This window comes from Mauremys reevesii, linkage group 4, assembly GCF_016161935.1.
Source record: "Mauremys reevesii isolate NIE-2019 linkage group 4, ASM1616193v1, whole genome shotgun sequence".
NCBI classification, from domain to species: Eukaryota; Metazoa; Chordata; order Testudines; family Geoemydidae; genus Mauremys; species Mauremys reevesii.
Window position 1 is genome coordinate 33,986,141 of NC_052626.1, and position 18,406 is coordinate 34,004,546.

Consider the following 18,406-nt stretch of genomic DNA (forward strand, 5'->3'; position numbering starts at 1 on the left):
TTAGGTGTCTGGTGGAGTGGCCAACAGGAGAGATTAACATGGAAAGCTTTCACCTTCCCACTCTGCCTTGCCCGCCCAACCCTGCCTCTTGGTTAGAGATCGAACTAGCTCCTTTAGTTCTATAGTAAATATGTTTTGTTAGTTGATGACTGATCCCTAGATGTAGTCAGCTGATTCTGAAATAAGCAACCAAAAGAATGAAATCTAATAAAGGAACCAGAGCCTGTTTAGTGTTTAATGGAGTTATGTAGGCACATCAAAGAAAGGGCTTGGTGAACTGATTTGAACAAAGCAAGACCTGCCCTGAGCATTGATCCAGAATTTGCATCAGGCCTGAACTGATTCTTTCCAAGCTTTGCAATAATTAGATTAATTTTTCCCCATTACTTTCATTTCCGTGCTGCATCTTCACTCCTGCGTCCTGACCGGCAGTGGAAGCATCAAACTGTTGCAAAGAAAGCTCGTTCTCGTGGTTTTGTCAGCCTGTGCAGAAACAGCAACTATTGGAAACTTCCCAACAAATCCTGTTCTTGTGAGATTTCCACTCCCATTTGGCAGATGCAACGGGTTATATACATACAATTCAGTGGTGCTTAGAGGCGACAGTGAGTATCTATGCCCCATATATGCGAGGCACTGTACAAGCACAAAGGAAAACAATGATCTCTGACTGAGGAACTCACCAGAACCTGAGCTTTGACCATTGGTAGTTTAATCTAAGGCTGGTTTAATCCATTTCTGTGTTGCATTTGCTACACTAGAGAGGATTGAGAACTCCCATACAATTCATTGCCTCTGCCTCTGCAGAACTTCATTTGGGGCTGGATGGTGCATTTTATGCACTGGTCAGAATAAAAGATGGTGTGTAGCTGCGTTGGCCCAGGAGGGAAGCATGACATCTCCCTGAGACACAATTCCTCCTGAGAGACCCCAGCAGGGCTGGAGCCAGGTACTGTGGTGCACCCCTGTGGTGCAGCTCCCTCCCTCTATGCGGCCAGCCATCTTCACCGATGACTGCATCTGAGGTACAGCCACAAACTATTCGCCCATTCCCTACCCGCTTGCTCCAGGGGGGAGCATCTGACATTCAGACCCCGTGCTCTCAGTGCTAATCTAAGTAGCCCCAGTACAGTCCCCAAGAGAGGGAAATCTTTACTCCCCAGTGTGCCCATGTTAAAGAGAGTCAGTAGCCTTAGTGGTTCATTGTCCATTCATGCATAGGATTTCCTGCTTCTAATCAGCAGAACGCTTCCTCCTAGCCAGTCCCTTGCTGGACACATGGAATGCAGGTGGTTCTTTTCAGAACTTTCTGCATGATTGTGTTGTTATAGATGTTCTTCAATTAAATGTGTATTTTTAGCCAGGACTATATTTGGTTTGTGCTTTTATGTTGTTCAGAGTTATTTTTAAACTCTGAGCCAGTACTCCTCTGAGTTCCTGGAGAGCCAGGTGTGCTGTACCAAAGAGCCATAATTACCAACCGCAAAGCTCAATTGCAGGGGGAAAAATACCCATCATGTTTCACCTCTGCTCCATCTAATTTGCCTGGTCTGCTGCAGCCTGTATTATTTTTCTAAGTAAAAGGAAACAATTTGTTTGCTGACAATATGCTGATTTAAATATACCTTTAGGTATAGATTTTCCATAAACCAAGAAACAAACCTGATATATCTGTTTGGCGTTTAATGCTGAAATTTACTAGCTCTCTATATCTGTTGCAGATACAAGCACAGTCTTAATTGTTCCATTTTTATTCTCACTGGAAACACAGTAAATCTTAATGGTTGTGCTTCAAACATTAAGAGGGAATGTAGTAGCTGTAGGAAAAAAATATTCAAAACACATTAAATTAGCAACTGTGTAATAATGTTTTCATGCTGTTCATCAGAATTTATATTGACTTTGAAAGAGTAATTGTCCCAAAGAATTCTTAAAGGGGCTGTCCAGATGGAATCGTTTCTCCACCCCAAGATATTGCCATAATATGTTTTCCCCAGCTCCTTCTCCCCTTCTGAGATTTTCAGAACTGAAAATGAAATTTTTCCATGTTAATTATAGTGCTGATTGTGAGTGCGTTCTGTTGTTTTGGCTACAATACCAGCTCACACTGTTTGTTTACAGCTCTCCACAAAGCCATTTTAATAAGGTCAGATTTGCAATTTAAATTAACGTTAATATTACTTGCATGCTCCAGCACTATTTGTTTATGCAAGGGGTAAACATACGGAAAATTTATAGTTTAAAAAATACATTCCCTTGTTTTCTTTTCAAAATGGTGCGTCTCAGGTAATAAATAGCCATGATTTTTATATAATATATTGCTTTCTGAAATGGAAGACAACTAAAACCAGGGAGATAAAACGGTTATTCAAGTTAAGCATTTGAGTTGAGGGAACAATTCACAGCAAACAATTTATTCTGCAAATTGAGCCCTTTTCCCTGCGCTTAAATGTTCTACAAGGAACCTGGCTTTTTTTAAATGAATTTGATGACTATTTGGAATTGTCAGACAAATGTTTTGTGCAGACATATGTCTACCTATGGCTTGTTTATGAGCTGTTCACTGTGAATGGTCACTCCTGTACTTGGAATCAGATGTTTGAGCTGTATGACCAATCACGTGATATTGTTTCTGTTCTCAGGTTAGAGGTCAAAACAAATTTGGTTTCATGCTCACCCATCTCTTTACCTTTGATTTTTATAAAGCACCTGGCACTATAGCAGCTATGTGTTAATTTTAGTATTTTCCATAGAAGACACCAATTGCAGATTTTGAACATGAAATGAAATTTTGTTTTATAATTAAATGAACCTCAGCACTGGGTCAGAAATTTGTCTTTTGCAAACATCCATAGGAACAAAACTCCAGTCACCCGACTTTGCAAACAGCATCTACATTGGATTGTGAACGCAGTCAAATTAAATTCTGTTTAGAAGTCTCTGAAATGTTTGCAAATAATTTTTCTCATTATTTACCAGCTTTACTGAGCAATGTTAATATTTGGCATTGTCATATATAGGTCATAAGTAGACTTTGACTCCAGGAGCCTTAGCTAAAGGAGTATGGTGGTGGATCCACAAAGCTACTTCAGTGCCTAAATGCCATTTTTAGGCACCACAGTGATCTACAAAACTCCTGCTTAGCTAACATCCAATTGCGACACTGAGCATCATTGTGTCTAACTTCTATGCATTCAGAAAATGACAATGATTCACAAAGCCTGAGTTAGGCAGCTGGGCTCCTTATACAATGAATGGGGGCACATTAGACTGTGGTCCAGAAAAGCCAGCGTGCTAGGCCTAAACTAGCCAATCGGAAATGCCAATGAGAAGGGTGTGTGCGCTAAGCCTTGCCCCATTTCAGTGATAGGCACTGAAGTCTGCACTGCAGGGAAGCACCTATTTCTGCTTGGGATTCTCTGTGACAAGCCCTCTCTCAGTGGCAAGCGTCTATGCTGTTAGCAAGGAGCTGGGGGAAAGTGAAGGACGACATCGTAACTTTTAGCTCTGTGTTTAGGATTCAGATCTGGGATATGGGGGACCCCCGGTTCCAATCCCTCTCTGCCTGAAGGGAAGAAGGGATTTGAACAGAGACCAACCCTCTGAGGTGAGTGCCCCCACCACTGGGCAATGGGATTTTCTGATGCATTGAGTCCCTCTATCTCTCCTGTTGGAGCTGTTGCACTGTGGATAAATAATTTAGAGTCACTGCGGGGGTCTGGATTCTGGGTCTCCCCCCTACCAGGTGTGTGCTCTAACCACCAAGCTACAGAGTCATTCTCATGCTTGTGCTCTCTCTCCCTTAGTCATTTGGGGCAGGCAGCATATACCCTGATCACGGTGCTAAAAGTTAAGAGGGAAGGCCTCTTCCTCCTCCTCCACACCTGCTGGTTTGTGTGAACTTGCCTGCAACGCCTGATCCAGTAGTTGCCTTCTGAGTATGCTATCAGATCAGGCCCCGCATGCGACTTAGGCAGAGGACACCTATCTTCCCCCATTAGTGGATTGCTCTGGGGCTTTGGCGGGTGCCCAGAAGCTCACAGTGAGGCAGCAGCATGTGTGGTCAGGCAGAAACATAGGCACCAGGAGAACTTAGTTGCCAAGTGAGTTTAGGTGTCCCCAGGGTTCAGTGGGAGTGGTCCCAAAACTGGGACTTAGGGGCCCTGAACAGGGACTTAGGCACCTAACTCCTTTTGTGCATTCAGGCCTCAGCACCCAAGTTTTTGCAGTAAAAGTTCCCTAGGTGGCTAAGTTGTTGCCTTTGAGCAGGTGCACTGCTGCCTCACTCTAGGCACCAGGACACATGTTTCCCACCTGATCCCCAGAGCAATTCACAAATCAGGGAAAGGTAGGTGTTCCTCTGCCAAGCTTGCCTGTGGGCCCTGATCTGGTCGTCATGCTCAGAGGCTGCCTAGCTCTACACAAAACAGCCAGTGGTGGGGTGGGGAAAGAAGTGTCACAATGCCTAGGTTCCTTTGTGGATCCGGGCATAACTCCATTAGCTGGAACCAGTAGTAGGCTGTTATCCTCTATAAGGCACAACCCTGGTGCGGAGAGAGGGGGGCGAGGAGGGGGGAGATTTGGCAATCCTAAGTGTTTCACATACACAAGGGTCTAGTGCTATGTATGCTGATTTCCATCAGCTGAGGATACTAGCTGTAACGTAATTCTAGACCAGCAGTTCTCAAACTTCATTGTGCCATGACCCGCTTCTGAACATAAGAATGTCCATACTAGGTCAGACCAATGGCCCATCTAGCCCGGTATCCTGTCTTCCGACAGTGGCCAATGCCAGGTGCCCCAGAAGCAATGAACAGAACAGGAAATCGTCAAAGGATCCATTCCCAGTTTCTGGCAAACAGAGGCTAGGAACACTTCAGAGCATGGTTTTGAATCCTTGCCCATCCAGGCTAATAGCCACTGATGGACCTATCCTCCATGATGAACCTATCCGCTCTAGTTCTTTTTTGAACCCTGTTATAGTCTTGACCTTAACAACATCCACAGGTTGACTATGCATTGTGTGAAGAAATACAACAAAAATGACAACAAAAATTACTACATGGCCCCAGATGGGAGCTGGGGTGGAGCCCAAGCCCCAGTGCCCTGGGCTGAAGCCCTCGGACTTTGGCTTCAGCCCTGGGCAGCAGGGCTTCGGCTTCGGCTTCGGCTTCAGCCCCACAAAGTCTAATACTGGCCTTGGCGACCCCATTAAAATGGGGTTGGGACCCACTTTGGGGTCCTGACCCACAATTTGAGAACCACTGGACTAGAGCTGCTGCCACCGAAGAATATATTGTATATGTATTATTATTTTTAAAACTTGTTATAATTTAGTTTTGAATTTAGAGTCAAGGTGAGAGATGAAATTGGCAGCTGTGGAGACTGAAGTTATTTATTCATAAAACAGATATAGTACAAACAATGGCAGTACAAACCACTCTACCAACATGCCTTCCCTCAACTGGAAGGACAACTACTATGGTTGAGATGGTAGTTAAGTCTACATGGCCCCTCAGAGACTGCCAGCAAGGATACCTGTCAGTAATTGTGGTTTTGTGCTGAGGACACTTGCCTGCTGAGGTCCCTGACTCCGTATAGGTCATCATACAGCCAGCAGTTAGAAAGGACTTCTGGGCACTGCTGGGGCTAGATTCTCTCTGGGTGACTTATTGGTGAAGTGCCCTGTATTGTATTTCTTGGACACTTGGGGAATTTTGGCTTTCAATTCCCTATGCCTCATTTTCCCCCATCTTTAGAATGGGTATAATCCTGGTTCCCCCACCTCACAGGATATTCTGAAGCTAAATGAATGAGTGTTTGTGAAGTGCTTTGAGTTTCTTAGATGGAAGGGGGCTATGGAAGGGCAAAGAGGAATTCAAAACAGAAAATACAGTAAAATTTTAATAGCAATGACACTGAAACACCACTAGAATCATAGAATATCAGGGTTGGAAGGGACCTCAGAAGGTCATCTAGTCCAACCCCCTGCTTAGAGCAGAACCAATCCCCAACTAAATCATCCCAGCCAGGGCTTTGTCAAGCCTGATCTTAAAAACCTCTAAGGAAGGAGATTCCACCACCTCCCTCGGTAACCCATTCCAGTGCTTCACCACCCTCCTAGTGAAAAAGTTTTTCCTAATATCCAACCTAAACCTCCCCAACTGCAACTTGAGACCATTACTCCTTGTTCTGTCATCTGCTACCACTGAGAACAGTCTAGATCCATCTTCTTTGGAATCCCCTTTCAGGTAGTTGAAAGCAACTATCAAAACCCCCCCTCATTCTTCTCTTCTGTAGACTAAACAATCCCAATTCCCTCACCCTCTCCTCATAAGTCACATGCTCCAGCCTCCTAATAATTTTTGTTGCCCTCCGCTGGACTCTTTCCAATTTTTCAACATCTTTCTTGTAGTGTGGGGCTGTCATAAACAAATAGTTAAGGGTTAAGGTCTCTTTTACCTGTAAAGGGTTAACATGCAGTACCTGATGACCACCTGACCAGAGGACCAATCAGAGATGAGATAATTTCAAATCTCTGTGGAGGGAAGCCTTGTCTGTGTTCTTTGTGTAAAAGTTCTCTTTGGATCTAAGAGAGGTCAGTCATGTCTCCAAGTTCTCCTGGAGTAGTTTCTACTATTTAATAGTGAGTATTAATTAGAAAGGCGGATTAGTCTTTTGAGTTGCTTTCTATATTTGCAATTGTGTGTTTGCTAAAGGAAATTCTTTATTCCTGTTTGCTGTTACTTTGCTTTTACTGAGAAAGAAAGGAGTGGGGATTCTCTCCAGAGATTGATAAGTTAGACCCTGTATTGTTCCATTTTGGTTACAGAAACAGTGACTTTTCTTTTTATTCTTTAATAAATTCTTTTCTATTAAGGACTTGGTTGATCTTTCCTTGGGTGGATTCTCAGGGAAAGAGGAGGGGGAGGTATCCCTCTGTAGTTAAATCCCGGTGTCTCTCCTAGGAAAAGGGAGGGGGGAGGAAGCAGGGGGGAATGGTTTATTTCTCCTGGGTGTAAGAACTCCATGGATTTGGGGCTCTTGGGATCCCCAAGGATTTTGGGGAAGGACTGTGTCCCAATCCACATTTCCTGATTGGGTGGTGGCAGCTTACTAGATCTAAACTAGGATTTTAGTTTAGAGGGAAACCAGTGCAGGTCCCCACATTGGAACCCAACAGCTCCAAGTGGGGGTGAGACCTATGACAGGGGCCCAAAACACAGTACGCCAGATGAGGCCTCATCAGTGTCAAATAGAGGGGAATGATCACGTCCCTCGATGTGCTGGCAATGCCCCTAATTATACAGCCCAAAATACCGTTAGCCTTCTTGGCAACAAGGACACACTGTCGACTCATATCCAACTTCTCGTCCACTGTAACCCCTAGGTCCTTTTCTGAAGAACTGCTGCCTACCCATTCAGTCCCTAGTCTGTAGCAGTGCATGGGATTCCTCCGTCCTAAGTGCAGGACTCTGCACTTGTCCTTGTTGAACCTCATCAGATTTCTTTTGGCCCAATCCTCCAATTTGTCTAGGTCTCTCTGTATGCTACCCTCCAGCGTATCTACCCTACCCTCCAGCGTATCTACCACTCCTCCCAGTTTAGTGTCATCTGCAAACTTGCTGAGGGTGCAGTCCACGCCATCCTCCAGATCACCAATGAAGATATTGAACAAAACCGGCCCCAGGACCGACCCCTGGTGCACTCTGCTTGATACCAGCTGCCAACTAGACATGGAGCCATTGATCACTACCCATTGAGCCCGATGATCTAGCCAGCTTTCTATCCACCTTATAGTCCATTCATCCAGCCCATACTTCTTTAACTTGGTGGCAAGAATTCGGTGGGAGACCATATTAAAAGCTTTGCTAAAGTCAAGGAATGACACATCCACTGCTTTCCCCTCATCCACAGAGCCAATTATTTCATCATAGAAGGCAATTAGGTTAGTCAGGCGTGACTTGCCCTTGGCGAATCCATGCTGACTGTTCCTGATCACTTTCCTCTCTTCTAAGTGCTTCAGAATTGATTCCTTGAGGACCTGCTCCATGATTTTTCCACAGACTGAGGTGAGGCTGACTGGCCTGTAGTTCCCTGGATCCTCCTCCTTCTGTTTTTTAAAGATGGGCACTACATTAGCCTTTTTCCAGTCATCCTGGACCTCCCCGGATCGCCATGAGTTTTTAAAGATAATGGCCAATGGCTCTGCAATCACATCCGCCAATTTCTTTAGCACCCTCAGATGCAGCGCATCCGGCCCCATGGACTTGTGCTTGTCCAGCTTTTCTAAATAGTCCTGAACCACTTCTTTCTCCACAGAGGGCTGGTCACCTCCTCCCCATACTGTGCTACCCAGTGCAGTAGTCTGGGAGCTGACCTTGTTTGTGAAGACAGAGGCCAAAAAAAGCATTGAGTACATTAGCTTTTTCCACATCCTCTGTCACTAGGTTGCCTCCCTCATTCAGTAAGGGGCCCACACTTTCCCTGACTTTCTTCTTGTTGCTAACATACCTTCTTGTTACTCTTAACATCCCTTGCTAGCTGCAACTCCAAGTGTGATTTGGCCTTCCTGATTTCACTCCTGCATGCCTGAGCAATATTTTTATACTCCTCCCTGGTCATTTGTCCAATGTTCCACTTCTTGTAAGCTTCTTTTTTGTGTTTAAGAGCAGCAAGGATTTCACTGTTAAGCCAAGCTGGTCGCCTGCCACATTTACTATTCTTTCTACACATCAGGATGGTTTGTTCCTGCAAACTATTCTGGGTTTATTTCATTCTGTTAATAGATTAGGCTTTCAGAGTACCTTGAGGAAATGTAGCTTCCAAAGTGTGTAAGATCTGCCTTTTGCAGCAGAAGGGGCAGGGAGGGAGATCTGCTGAGCAGGTTCTCTAGGGTGTAGGGGGTTGGTTTTGCTTACCCTGCTTTTAATGAGATACATGTCTCTTCCCCAGATCAGTCAGGCCTACTCTCAGCTGTCACCAGCTTGCTCTGCTGGAAGACATCCCCGTCACCACAGTGGGTTTTGGCCATCATCTTCTGCTTGAAGATTCTTCAACACCAGAGTGGTGGGATTGGCCATTAGCTGCATATCACAGAGAATCTCCATCCTGATATGGAAGGGGAGGCATTCAGCCACTAGTTGCTTTATCCTGAGGGGCTTGCTGCTGCTGAAAGATAAGTTATTGGGTCACAAGCTGCCTTTCCCAGAGTTTCCTGCTGCTGTGGTGAGAAGGAACATCTAGGCTACCAGCAGCTAGCCCCAAAAATCCAGAAAGACTCTGCTGATGTGAGCCCAGGGGACAGTGTTCCTCCCCTGAGGATCCCTGCTCCCAGACCAGTCTCAGTTGACTTTCTCTTAATATACCTAGTCCATCAGAGCCTGCTGCCACACATCTGTGTGCCCTGTTAAGGAAGCATGGTAATTCTCATCCTGGCTTAACATATTTCATAATTATCCAGGAGGCTTTCCCCTATGTGTAGCTGTGCATTGCTTAAGGCTATGGAACTGGAGTTATCTGGTGGAATCTGATGGATTTTTGTTGTCTGTGTCTCTGTAGAATATATTTAATACCTTGCTTGTACTTAAGTGGAATATGAGAAGAGAGGTTAATTCCATTCAAAATTTAACATTTGCCAAAAGAATTGAGAGAATTTAATAATTCCCCTGCCTGACTCTTCCTTTAGCACAACCAGAAGATAGACTTTAAATTATATAAGATTTTGTTAAGTCATTTTGCCTCACTCTTTTAATAAATCAGAGGGAGATGAGGGTTGGGTCCATTGGTGCTGCAATTGTATATGTACTGATGAAAAGACTTGATATATAAAGGAAGGGGTTAAAATAGGTTCCAGTAGATTTTTAGTGTAGAAATTTGCAATCTAAATATGAAACTAAAAAGACTGCCTGAAACTACTCCTTGGTTATCTTTGAAATCGAAATGGGCCATGGCACATAGCTGAGATCCAGATTCTAACTACCCTCATGGGACACCTGCTTACTCTTCCAATAACTTTTCTTTTTGTCCTGTGTGGTGTATAAGTGGTGTCATCATACAGACAATAGTAAATAGAATTTCTGCACAGTAGATTCACAAAAAGACTTAGGCACCTAACTGCCACTTAGGTGCCTAAATCCCAGAATCAGGCTCCAGTGGGAGTCTCAGAGCCTCCCTCTTCAGTTGCCCCCAAACCCTGTTGGTATTTAAACTTGTTTGGTACCTAATTTTTTGCAGTAAAAGTTCCCTGGATGTCTATGTTTCTGCCTCTGAGCGATGTATGAACCAGGGGAAGATAGACATTCCTCTGCCAACTGACCTGCGGTTTCTGATCTGGGTAAGCATGCTCTGATCTCACCTACTGGACTGGGCCCCTATAGACAAGTTTATGCTAAATGGCTGGAGGGAGGAGGGAGAAGAAGAAGCTCCCTCACATTTTATTTTATTTTATTTTAGTTTGTATCCGAAGAAGTGGGTATTCACCCACGAAAGCTCATGCTGCAAAACGTCTGTTAGTCTATAAGGTGCCACAGGATTCTTTGTTGCTTTTACAGATCCAGACTAACACGGCTCTGATACTTCACATTTTATTTAGTTATCCATAGTTGAACAGCTTCAACAGGAGAGACTCAGGGAGCCCCACATCAGAATATTCCAAGGCCCAGTGCTTTGGATGGCAGATCCCTGTTCAGATCCCTTCTCCCACCTGAGGGGTCTTCCACCCTACCCATTAGGCTATAAATTTTAAGGAAGATCCAGGTCTTTCTCCATCCCACATACTGGCTTCTTGCCAGGAGTGGGTTTGCAGATGAGAATCCCAATTCCAGGGGGGCACCTGTCTCCAAGAGAGGGAGCTGAACAAACACCCTTCATCTTGGCGTTTCCCATTGGCTGCCTTAGGCATCGAGCAGCCTCGAGTGCCGGCTTTCGTGAAATCCATTCCGAGGCACCTATCTCTCCCCATGCATTGTATAGGGAGCCTAGGTGCTTAACCCAGGCTTTGTGAATCCCAGTGATTTTCTAGGTGCCTAAAAGTTAGATGTGGCAGTGGTCAGCGTCACCACGCTTATATTCCTTTGTGAATCTAGTGTACTAGATTGTGCTTTTTTAAAACCTTCCCTGAAACATTCAGACCTGGACTCCACTGGAGACAAGATACCAAACTTGATAGCCCAATAGTGTGATTCATGTGAGGAATTTTTCTGTTCCTTAGAAGATACCTGTTCATCTGAAGTTACTTCTTATATTCATGCATCTTGTTTCCCTATGTCTCACTAGGAGCCATCTTGTCGTTGTACAGTAGGCAGGGTGGGTCAGATTGTGAGTGGCTCTTGCAGGAGCGCTCAAGAAGCCTGCTGCCATTGCCTAGTTGTTCAGCATCCTCCCATGACTGGAATTACTGAGCTCTCCATGTTCTGGGACATGCAAAGGATAGTCATTTTTATCCCTCACTCAGAGTGTTCAGTAGCAAAATTGGGGGATGGAATAATGTGGATCATGACCCCCGCATCTCTGCATTGGCCCGTGGAGTGGGACTGGAACTCCAGGAGGGCAATCTGCTGCTTGCTAATGGATAGGGCAGGCTGCACAAATCCTGTTTGCCTGGAGAAGGCCTGAGAGAGATTGTATCTGCCTTTTGGGTAAGTGAGCCTTTGCACCATCCCGTACACAGGCCCGCCGTACAAATGTAGGGATTTAGCCCATTGACATGAGTGTAGGACTCCTGCCCAGTCTGATCAGTGCCTTGCTGTGAGACTTTGGGCAAATTACTTAATCACGGTGCCTTAAATCCTTCATCTGTAAAAAAGAGGCTAATATTTACCTACTTCAGAGGAAAGAGCTGGGGCTTACTGATTATTTGTAAAGTGCTGTGTGATCCTGTGATGAAAGGAGTTATACCAGTAAGCACATTATTACGCTCTGCTCTTCCCCTATTTCATGAATGTTCAGCAATTTGCATAACTGTGCATAGAGTCTTCAACTAGTCACACTTTGGCCTTATTTTACCTAGATCTCCCTAGACAGCTACTTATCCACTTGGCGTGGCATGCAAGGCACAATGATCAGACACTATAATGAAACAGATGCAAGCTCCAAAAGCAGTTGAGCCAACCGCACTTAGAATAAATGATTTCCCCAACTTAACAGACTGCTGATAAAAAGGGAAAGACAAATGAAACTCATAATTCCTCTGCCACTTGCACTCTCTGGTAGTGAGGCATACCAAGTTGCTGAGCAGGATTTGAAATGAACCCCCCCCCATTATTTGTCATAAAAAGCATCAGGTTGTAGAAAATAGGGTGAAAGCAACCTGTAAAAATGAAGTGCAACCAAGCACTGCAAACAGATGAGATCACTCTCCTTGTAGGTTTGTTACTTTTGATCAGGCCTTATGTGATGAGAATTTGAAACTAAATTAAAAAACTATCAAGTGCAGCAGAAAATGTAAATGTAAAAATGTTCTTAAAGCTGTTTCATTACACATTGGTTATCATCATGGCTGTCATCAGAGCTACTTTTGGAGATAGTGTAGCCCAAATTCTGCATTTCTGGCTTACACAGAAGCTGTGTCTCCTTTGGGACTGTGCAAAGATTGCAGGATTTAACCTATTGGTTGGTGAACTAATTTTGAATCCACTTGAGCACTTTGGTTTGGGAAGTTTGACTGGACCTGGGACCTTACTGGGCTCACATTCCACTAAAGAGGTGAAAAGGAAAAGAGATGGGGAGAGAGGGGAAAATACAATTACAGATAGCATGAAAAATAGACAATAGGATGGGGAGTATGAAAAATGAATACAAGGCAACTGAGCAAAGAAGCAGAGTTAGGGCCAGAGAGCAGAATTCTAATAGAGATCTCTATTGTCCTAGCCACAAATTCCAGTCTAGTTTTGTGGGGTTGTTCTTCTGTCCTTGATAAACAGCACAGCCTCCCTTCTGGCTTATGAAACATGTTGTAGTTCCAATTCCTGGATACAAAGTTTTGAGACATTGTCTAGTATAAGAAGCCCGCAAAATATTTGGCAAGGTACCACTTACTCTTTGAAGTCAACCTTTCCCTGTTAGAGATATCACATAGGGAAACATTGTAAACTACATGGCCAATAATACACAAACATCTGGGGGAAGATTTGGTCAAGGAAATTTCACCTAACAACTTATTTGTTCACATATAATGTTTGATGTATACTGCGTAAGATTAAGATGATTGAGTTGTGAATGTAGAGGCTTAAGTTGTGAGAGGAAGGGGTTTTACAAGGTGAATAATGTTTTTAAAACTGAGGGCATTTCCAGCAGCTAACATAAGACCACATCATCCCCTATTCTGATCTTATTTTGTATGATTTTATTGAACAGATCCTGAGAACTCATCTTAATGCAGCATCATAAAGAGGACAGGAGAGAGTTTGATTTAAAATAATTTTATATTATAGATTCATAGCTGTTAAGGCCAGAAGGGACTATTATCTAGTTTGACCTCCTGCATAACACAGGCCATCAAATTTCAGCCAGTAATTGCTGCACCAAGACCAATGCTTATGGTTCCGCTAGACCATATCTTTTGGAAAGACAACCAATACTGATTTAAAGTAATCGAGTAATGGAGAATCTATCACATTCTTAGGTAGGCTCTTCTGATGGTTAATTACCCTCAGTGTTAAAAATGTGGTCTCCATCCAGCTCAGTCATTTTCATTTCCCTGCAATATATAGATCCCTTCAGCTGTTGTCTTTCACATGGTTGAAAGACCATGCTCAAAGAGTAGTTATCAATGGTTTGCTGTCAAACTGGGAGGCTGTATCTAGTGGGGTGCTACAAGGGTCAGTCCTGCATCTGGTACTAGTCAATATTTTCATTAATGACTTGAAGAATGCAGTGGAGAATATGCTAATAAAATCTGTGGATGACACCAAGCTGGGAGGGGCCGCTAGCACTTCAGAGGACAGGATTGCAGTTCAAAACAACCTTGACAAATTGGAGAATTGGTCTGAAATGAACAAGATGAAATTCAATATAGACAAGTGCAAAATACTTCACGTAGGAAGGAAAAATCAACAGCACAGCTACAAAATAGGGAACAAATGGCTATGAAGTAGAACTGCTTAAAAAGTTCTGTCTGTTATAGTGGATCACAAATTGAATCTGAGCCAACAGTGTGGTGCAGTTGCGAAAAAGGCTAATATTCTGGGGTGTATTAACAGGAAGGTTGTATATAAGACACAGGAAGTAATTGTCCCACTGTAGTCAGCACTGGTGAGGCCTCAGCTGGAGTGCTGTGTCCAGTTCTGGTGTCCACACTTTAGAAAAGATGTGCACAAATTAGAGAGTCCAGAGAAGAGCAACAAAAATGATAAAAGGAACTGATCTATGAGGAAAGGTTAAAAAACCTTGTTTAATCTTGAAAAAAGAAGACTGAGCGGGGACCTGATACCAGTCTTCAAATATGTTATGGGCTGTTTTAAAGAGGACAGCGATCAATTATTTTCAGTGTTCGCTGAAGGTAAGGCAAGAAGTAATGGGCTTAATATGCTGCAAGGGAAATTTAGTTTAGGTATTAGGAAAAACTTTTTAACTAGAAGAGTAGCTTATAGTAGTAAGTTCTGGAACACGTTTAGAATGGAGATTTTGGAATCCTTGTCAATGGAGGTTTTTAATAATAGGTTGGACAAAGATCTGTCGGGGATGATCTAGGTGTATTTGGTCCTTCCTCAGTGCAGGGGGCTGGACATGGTGACTTCTTGAGGTCCCTTCCGGACCTACCTTTCTATGCCAGAGCTGGGATGAAATTACATTACAGCTACCAGCATGAACTGATGGAGTCATTACTCTGATATTACCAGACGTTGGAGACTCCTAAGGATGGGCAATGACTATTTTGGGTGAGACACACTGTAATCTCTATCAGGCACTGTGAACTACTCTGAGCTAGCATAAACCTAACCTAAAGTGCAGCCAACCAAGTCTGATTCCCACTCACTTTGTGTCTAGCAGCTTTAGCTTTGGTGACAATCATTCCCAATGACATTGCTCAGCCAGTCTTGCGTATGTGGATACACTGACTATGAGGGTAGCTTTCTGGCAGATGACATTGCTGTGTCGTGAGTCATGAGCAACTTGAGCCTCATCTCTATACGAGATTGCCATGATCACATCAAGCAGACAGTATTTGAACTGAATTACCTTAGGCTGTGTGTAGGCTAGCCTTTTCCCTTAATGGCTAATGCTGGTGGAATTCCACTGATGGAGAAAGCAATGGTAAAAGACCATGTTGCCTAACCTTGCTGATAGCCTACCTATGTGACATGATACTTAAAGTGCTCATGGTCACTGTTGCAACCCACAGTCAAGCTGCAATGGTGGAAGATTTTAGGTTTTCTAAAAAAAAACAAGCTAGTGCAGACAAAGCCTCAATGGGTAAGACTTGATTTGCCTTCTGAAATCCTTACTCATTTGGTGGTCTCTCAATGAGCTTGAATTCCATATGACGCTGAAGTTTCTCGCAGCCTAGCAAGTCTGTTTGTGAGAGGAGCTGAAGCAGTCCCCATCTCAGTGCTTGAGCTGCTCTCTAGTGAACACATCACATAAAGAGATGCATCAAATACAGAGATGCGCTTTATTATATATGGCAAGTTATGAGAAGAGAGGGAGAGATTTCTCTTTCCTTTTTGCTCTTTGGGTCATACAGGACAGATTACTTTTATGCCAGCTATTTCACTTCTTTGTTCCAGGCTTACAACTTTCAGGTGCAGTCTGGGCTGACAGATACTTCTAGCAGAATGTAACAATTGTGAAACCAGCTAGGAGCTTCACAATTGTCATTGCCACAACAGCGACATTGGCAGTTCCTGCTGACAGCGGGGCTAGAACTCTGATCCTCCTGCACTCTCTCTCTCCATTGTAATAATATTTTCATTGTCTTTTTTCTTATATGGTCCAGGTTGCAATGAGCACTTCTGTGAGCACTTACTTGAGCAGACCTATTGACTCCGAATCCTTGGGTGAGTAACTGCTCACCAGTGTGAGTCAGGGCTCCATGGTCTAGCCCTGTAAAAGACCAAATCCTGCAGTCCTTACTCAAGCAGATGTGCCATTGAAAATAATGCCAACATTGTCTAAGGGCTGCACAAAGTGATGTAAGACATGCTGACTCCTGAGAAGGATATTTGGTGCCACTATCTGAGTTGGTTAAATGCTCATCGACAAGTAAATATTTCCAAATATCCCCTGCTTCTCAAACCTGACTACTGATTTTTCATCTGGGAAAGCCACAGCAGCTACTTGGCAGTGAATCAATGGCAAAAAAGATTTATAGTCTGCACATTTCCTGCCTCCCAAAGTGAACACGAATCTGAACAGCAGGAGGCTGTTACATGTCCAGTTACAAGGGGAAACAGACTATGGAAAGAATCTTGTGCATCCAAATGAAATCAGAAGCAAAGTTACCAAGAGCAAAACTCTCTGTTGGAATTGGTTAGAATACTGAAATGGTAATTTGTTGCCTTCATCCAACTGGGAAATACTCCTGGCCACTTTTTGTAATTTGAACTTCATGTGTCTGTATGGATTAGTTGAACTCCAGAGATTTAGGGCTTGATTCTGATCCCATTTATGCTGATGGGTTTGTCACCAGTGTAACTACTCTGGCTTCAGTAAAATTACACTTGATTTACATCAACGTAAGTGGGCTCAGAACCAGGCCTTAGAACAGAATCTAGAACCTGGGTGACTGAGGATGTGGAATGAGACCATTTTCAGTGAGTAAAATGTAGAGAATTTTAGGAGGGGGAGGGAAAAGAGGCTGTTGTGGCAGCGCATATGCTTTGAGGGTTTCACAAGATTTTTCATAGAGTGGACACAACTTCATAGAGAGAGTGAGGAATCCATGAAGCTTCTTAGGTGCTTAGACTCAGATAAGGCACCTAAATCCCATTTTTAGGTGCCTAGGCCCCCCCCACTGTGATCCACAAAATTCCCTTTAAAGCAAGCCCTCATTGGCTTATCACTTCAACAGGAGAGACTGGGGGGCCCTGCATCACAATGTCCCATAGCCCAGTGGTTAGAAATCTGTCTCCTAAGAGGTGGGAGACTCTGTTCAAATCTTTTCTCCCCCCATGCCAGGGAGGGGGTATTAAACGTAGATCTCCCACATCCCAGGTGAGTGCTCTAACCACTGGGCTAAAAGTTATAAGGTGGCCGCCACCACCATCTCCTTTCGCCCCCTCTCTTGTATTTTGTTTGAAGTGAAGCAGGCACCTAACTCATTCCCACAAGAAACTGAGGCACCCGACCTAAGGCAGGAGGAAGGTTCCTGTTCATGGATTGCTAACCAGAGCTGGAGCCTGGATTTAGGTGCCTATCTCTGAGACGGGGATGGGGCATTGCACATTGATGTAGAATCATAGAATCATAGAATTCAAGATCAGAAGGGACCATTATGATCATCTAGTCTGACCTCCTGCAAGATGCAGGCCACATAAGCCGATCCACCCACTCCTGAACTAATTCTCTTCCTTGACTCTGCTGTTGAATGCTCCAGATCATGATTTAAAGACTTCAAGTAGCAGATAATCCACCAGCAAGCGACACCTGCCCCATGCTTCGGAGGAAGGTGAAAAACCTCCAGGGCCACTGTCTCCCACTGGGTAGCTGGCTAGCAGGCTGGATATTGAGGATCACATTCTCAGGCACCTATCTCTCCCCACTTGAATAGGAGATTGGGGACCTAACTCAGCTTTGTGGATCATGGTGGTGTTCCTGTGATTTTTCTAGGCACCCAAAAGTTGGGCACTGATGCTCAGCATTGCAACATCTAGGTCCCTTTGTTTTGTGGACCCCCCCGCTGCCATTTGGGCCTATGTGGACCCTCTCCCTTCCCATTTAGGTTTATACATGAGTTTATATTTACATGAGTTGTAGGAATTGGGTTTCAGCAAGAAAAATATGTTTGCATCATGGTTTCACTCCTGAAAAACTTTTTCTCTGCCTCCCTAAGGAATCACGCAGCCCTGTTCTGTCTGGAGAGCATGCAGGACCTGGAACTTTGTGGGCAGGGCCATGGAGTGCAAGGAGTGTGGTCAGAAGGTCTATGAACTACCACTGTACAGATCTCCCAGCCAAATGCTCTGCTCGCGGTTCTACGGGGCAGTGGCCACTAATAAAGCTAGTGAGTTGAAGGAGTGGTTGCACAGGTACCCCTTGCCATGGGTTTGAAGGGAGAAGTCCATCTTTCCTTCTCCTGGGAAATTCTCTAAATAAGGCCCATTTAATTGGTGTTCAGAGGGAAGCTTGGTGATGAAGTCATTGAAATAGTTCACTTGATGAGAACTGCCCTTTAAAACACACCGAGACTTTGTTCCTCTTCCGGCTCGCTGCCTATGGCAGAGGTGTGTTGCTCTATCCATTACTG

At 44.1% G+C, this 18,406-nt stretch overlaps 1 protein-coding gene across 3 annotated transcripts in view; it reads left to right on the forward strand.

Moving 5' to 3' along the window:
* Positions 1-18,162, forward strand: part of GALC (galactosylceramidase) — a 110,811-nt gene extending 92,649 nt beyond the window's left edge. For 2 of the 3 annotated variants that reach the window (XM_039535512.1, XM_039535513.1), the window contains 2 exons: positions 15,938-15,998; positions 17,993-18,162. The gene's annotated coding sequence lies outside the window, so the exon portion shown is untranslated. The remainder of the gene's footprint in view (positions 1-15,937; positions 15,999-17,992) is intronic. The other variant, XM_039535519.1, reaches the window with a different exon arrangement.
* The last annotated feature ends 244 nt before the right edge of the window (positions 18,163-18,406 follow it).